Genomic DNA, 6153 nt, shown 5'->3' on the forward strand with positions numbered 1-6153 from the left:
TTCGGCAATCTCCGGTTGATTACGTATTTTCCGTATGTGATTTCGGCAATCTCTGGTTGATTACTTATTTTCCGTATGCGATTTTGCATTCTCCGTCTAATTACGTATTTTCCGTATGCGATTTCGGCGTTATCCAGATGATTACGTATTCTCCTTATGTGATTTCGGCATTCTCCTATTGATTACGTATTTTCCGTATGTGATTTCGGCAATCTCTGGTTGATTACTTATTTTCCGTATGCGATTTTGCATTCTCCGTCTAATTACGTATTACCGTATGCGATTTCGGCGTTCTCCTATTGATTACGTATTCTGCGTATTTGATTTCGGCAATTTCCGTCTAGTTACGTATTCTCCGTATGCGATTTTGGCATTCTCCGGTTGATTACGTATTGTCGTATTGTCCATATGTGATTTCGGCATTCTCCGGTTGATTACGTATTCTCTGTATGTAATTTCGGCATTCTCCGTCTGATTACGTATTCTCCGTATGTAATTTCGGCATTCTCCAGTTGATTACGTATATTCCGTATGTGATTTCGGCATTCTCCGGTTGATTACGTATTGTCTGTATGTGATTTCGGCATTCTCCGGTTGATTACTTATTCTCCATATGTTATTTCGGCATTCTCCATTTGATGCGATTAGAGCATTCTCCGTCTAATTAGGTATCTTCCGGATCCGATTTCGGCATTCTCCAGTTCATTACGTATTGTCCGCATACGATTTCGGCATTTTTCGTCTAATTACGTATTTTCCGAATGCGATTTAGGCATTCTCTGGTTGATTACGTATTCTCCGTATGTAATTTCGACATTCTCCGGTTGATTATGTATTTTCCATATGTGATTTCGGCATTCTCCGGCTGTTTTGAAAAAAAATAATAAAAAATATGTAAAAGCCAAGAATGCCGAAAAAGCATGTGATTATATCAACGGGACCACTGCTTTAACTGAAATTAAAACCCATCTAGACATAAATGTTATTGTAGTCTCTGCCTGATGTGTAAAGATTTTGCAACAAATTTGATTTCAGTTTACCCTACCCTGAAGCTTGTAATGGGGCTTTTCTCGGCAACATAAATTCAGTTGGCTCACGTGTAGAATGCTCGTGCAGTTCATACTTAGCGGAAACAGCCGGAGAGACGTCATGGAGATAGGTCATGGACACACTATCCAAAATGCACAATAAGTAATTATCAAATTATGTATTAAAGATGAATCTTCATGTCCTTATCTTTTTATCTATAGAAAATTTCTAGAATCATAGGCAGTTTTTACAGTTCTAATTAAGGTAGTTCTACATGCCTCACAAAAAGCATGTCAGGGCATCATTTATAATCCATATGCGGAAACGTACGACTTGTCCAAGTCTTGTGCTTGCTGATAGAAATAGCCACGTTTCGACTAATTCTTTAGTCGCTGGCAAAATAATTCCAAATAATATCATACGTTTGGTTCTAATAAGGGTATCTCATTAATCATATTTAAGAAAAAACTTAGCACACTGCACTATCCATGTTATTGAACTGTACTTTGATAGATAATAGGAAAATTTACCACACTATGAAGTTTTATCAAAATTTGAGAAGTAAGATATTTCCTGTAGACTGCTAGATCTACTAAAGAAACTTGCTTGATTTCATTTTCCTTAAAGTTAATCCTCTAACATTTCAAGTACATGGTCCTTCCAGTTATTTTAATAGTTTGAATATACATGTATGTGATGCTAGATTATGACACTCTTTAAGAAGGCCCCAGATCCTTTATACTATACATTTTTATATTAGTTAAAGAATGTATCATAATTATTTGCCAATCAGAATTTTGTTGTTTATCATTATATGGCAACTATATCTTGACATATTTGACATTTTAAGGTATTGGAACCCTAAAGTAATGTTTGAAAAATGGTATTTACTAAGTATATTCTTAAAGTTGACTGTATTTTTCACTGTGTTGCAAATTGTAAACAACTTTACCGTGCCGTTTTTTTTTTTAATTTTGTATAATTTATGGTATTCGGCTAATGGTACTTTGCGGAACGGAACGGAACGGAACAAGTTAAGAGGCACCCAACGGGGGTATAATCAAAATGTAAAAAACAATGCTTTCAAACTAATCAGACAACCATCTCTGATAAAAAATAACCTATTGCATTCGATTCATTGTCCTGGTTAGGCGCATGTTAGTGACAAATGAAGACTGTTCTTCTTTTCACTTACAGTTTAATTGTAGCTGTATCAATATAATTGTAACTCTGCGTACTATCTACAGAATTTGAAACTGAGAATGCGTGCCAATGCTTGCAAAACGTATTTGCTGCAGAAGCAGTGCATGAAACTAGTCAGTTGGTTGTCTGTGGTGCAAGCTGAATTCCGTTCCGTTCCATTCCACAAAATACCATTACCTATATAGCTAATGGTACTTTGCGGAACGGAACGGAACCAAGTCAGGAATAAAGCTCAGCTGCATCTAATGTAGAATTGATTAGTCTAAATATGTTATAAACATCAACAGAAGTTAAATCATAATGTGTCAGATGTAATCATTACTTGAAGATTACAGCAAGATCATTCTTCTTTTCACTTACAGATTGTAGGTGTATACTTGTTACTCTGATTCTATGTCCTATCTACAAAATTAGAAATGAAAATGGGTGCCAAAGCTTGCAAAACGTATTTGCTGCAGAAGCAGTGCTTGAAACTAGTCAGTTGGTTGTCTGCGGTACAAGTTGAAATCACATCAAGTAAAATAGTTCTTGTTCCGTTCCGTTCCGCAAAATACCATTACCTATATAGCTAATGGTACTTTGCGGAATGGAACGGAACCAAGTCAGGAATAAAGCTCAGCTGCATCTAATGTAGAACTGACTAGTCTGAATATGTTATAAACATCAACAGAAGTTAAATCATAATGTGTCAGATGTAATCATTACTTGAAGATCACAGCAAGATCATTCTTCTTTTCACTTACAGATTGTAGGTGTATACTTGTTACTCTGGGTACTCTATGTACTATCTACAAAATTAGAAACTGAAAATGGGTGCAAATGCTTGCAAAACGTATTTGCTGCAGAAGCAGTGCTTGAAACTAGTCAGTTGGTTGTCTGTGGTACAAGTTGAAATCACATCAAAAAGTAAAATATTTCTTGTTCCGTTCCGTTCCATTCCGCAAAATACCATTACCTATATAGCTAATATGTCATATGATGTGAACGACTATTTTAAGTTTAAATCAAATAAATTTAGTAATAACTGAGATAGAGTTAAAGTGCATCAAAATCTTAACCTGACAGTATATGTAAAAGAGCGGATGATTCATTAAAAATTGGCAAGAGAGTTATTGACCTTGTGTCAAATGATGTGGGAGATGATGTTGAACAACTACTTTCAGTTTGAATTAAATCCGTTTAGTTATAACTGAGATAGAGTGAAAGTGCATCAAAACTTTAACCTGAAATTCTATGTAACAAGAGGGTCATTGACCCTTAAGTGCTCACTTGAGTACAAGGCAGGTTTCTTCTTTGTTAGCTTATATTATATAAATTTCATGAGCGGATCCAGCTTATTTTCTCAGAGGGGGTCTGAAACCCACCACCCACCCACCCACACACACACACCGGAAAATTTTTAAATTTAGCGCTTCACTTTCTGCATTCTGGGGCATTTTAGGAGCATTTAAGAACACCTTTCCACTGCAATTTTATATACAGTATACCCCTTATTTTCACAGTTTTATGTGCTAACCTGTTAAATTCGGAGGAAATGATAAAAGCAAATTTTCTTTAAGGTAGAATTATTAGTTTCTTTTAGATTATTGATATAAATATAAATTATGTCGGAGTCGTATGAAGCAGTAGCGCATATACTTTGAATGCGGTCCTAATATTGCCTTAATTTTCGAAAAACAGTTTCTTTCCTTCTTCTCTTCTTTCCTTTTTTAATGATTTTTCAGAGGGGGTCCGGACCCCCGGTCCCCACCTCTGAATCCGCGCATGAATTTCATACACTTTTTTAACCTAGGGAAATAATTTGAATAATTACTGTAGAAAATACAAATCTGATATCACATGCCAAATATCAAGGCCCTAGCCATTATTGATTCAGAGAAGAAGATTTTCAAAGTTTCTTATATATTATAAGCCTATAGTAAATACATGCCAGACACAGGGGCATGGCCATTTGTTGCACCTTAGGGTAATAATTTGGACAAGAATGGTAGAGAGTCAAACCCTTATATCAAATGCCAAATATCAAAGCTCTAGAGGAAAGGACTTTTAAACTCTGATAGCTAAAACCTTATTTTTAACCAAAAAGACCCATAATTATGTTCAATGAACCGGAACGATTTGAACAACTTTGAAAGAGGGCTACCAATAGATCATTTGTGTAAAGTTTCATCAAAATCCATTAAGTGGTTTTGGAGGAGATATCATTTAAAGAAATTGTTGATGAAAAGTGTCCACGCCAAAATGTTGACGAATCAGAAAAATTTGAACAATATTTTGTAGAAGGTCACAAAAGAAGCATTTGTGTAACATTATTTTAAAATCGGGCTACTAGTTTCACACTAGATTTTTTTTTTAATTTCCACTATATACATATGGGGGAAATTGACCATGCCATCTGGCGGCCATGTTTTTTGACGAATCGGTATAATTTGGACAATCCTGGTAGAGTGTCACACAAGGACTTTTTGAGTAAAATTATTTTAAATCGGGCTAGCAGTTTCACACAAGAAGATTTTTCTTTTTAATTTCCATTATATACATATAGGGAAAAGTAACCACGCCCTCTGGCGGCCAAGCTTTTTAGACGAATCAGAATAATTTGAACAATCTTGGTAGAAGGTCACACAAGGACCATTTGTGTAAAATTCTTCTAAAATCGGGCTAGCAGTTTCACACAAGAAGATTTTTAAAAAATTTACTATATACATATAGGAAAAAGTAGCCACGCCCCCTGGCGGCCATGTTTTTTGACGAATCGGTTTATTTGAACAGTCTTGGTAGAATGTCACACAAGGACCATTTGTGTAAAATTATTTTAAAATCGGCCCAGCAGTTTCACAACAAAAGATATACATATTTTTTAATTTCCGCTATATACATTAAGGGAAAAGTAACCAAGACCCCATGGGAGCCATGTTTTTTTCACGAATCAGTATAATTTGAACAATCTTGGTAGAGGGTACGGTGTTCCGTTAGGGCCATCGGGTTTCGCAAAATCGCGAAAATACGATACAATGACGCGAATACACGATGTTATAAAGCGAAAACACGATGACAAAAATATCGCGTTTTCGCCCTTGATCTCCCATCGTGTTTTCGCCTTCGCAATCAGTTGGGCGAAAACGCGATATTTTTCGCATCGTGTTTTCGCGATCTTGTATCGTGTTATCAAGTTTTTGCCCTACTGATCGCGAAGGCGAAAACACGAAAACACGATGGGAGATTGAACAACATCGCAATTTCGCCTTCCAGTTTGATAGAAGACGAATTAGACTCGCGTATCAGGAAGTATTTTCAGCCGGGATTTTTCGTGTTCTTTTTAAGAGATCTTGAGATATTTTGCTTGACGGTTTATTTAATGTGTACGTGGAAGTATTTGGCACAAACTTTCTACTTCGTCCAAACACTTCGAAAATGAACACTACAGTCATCGCCCCTGCCTTATTTGTGGTGTTTGGACTAGGCTACAGGCAAAGTTTAATGAAGTTCCATGAAGTGTATTTCTACTTTTAGCTCCAGCCCCGCCCCCTACAATGGGCCTAAGGCACCAATTTGGAAAAATTGGAATGGACCTTGTAATGATACTACAAATCAAGTTTGATGAAAATCCATCAAGCTGTTCTTCAGAAGAAGTCGCTTAAACGTATTTTTACCTTAAAAATCTAACGACCCCTTAAAGGAGTCAAGCATTCCCATTTGAACATATTTGGGAGAGGACCTTAGAATTATGCTACCGATAAAATCTGGAGAATTCGTTTAAATGTTCTTCTATCTCTACCATTCACGGATGCACACTGAAGGCTTTACGTGCGCATGAGGTAGTCTTTACGTATGCACGCCTTTAATTTTTACGTGCACACGCGTTCTCTCAGGCAGTAAAAAGACGGATAATATACGCTATTGCTTTCAGAACTTAGAAAT

Source organism: Mercenaria mercenaria, chromosome 14, assembly GCF_021730395.1.
Source record: "Mercenaria mercenaria strain notata chromosome 14, MADL_Memer_1, whole genome shotgun sequence".
Lineage (NCBI taxonomy): Eukaryota > Metazoa > Mollusca > Bivalvia > Venerida > Veneridae > Mercenaria > Mercenaria mercenaria.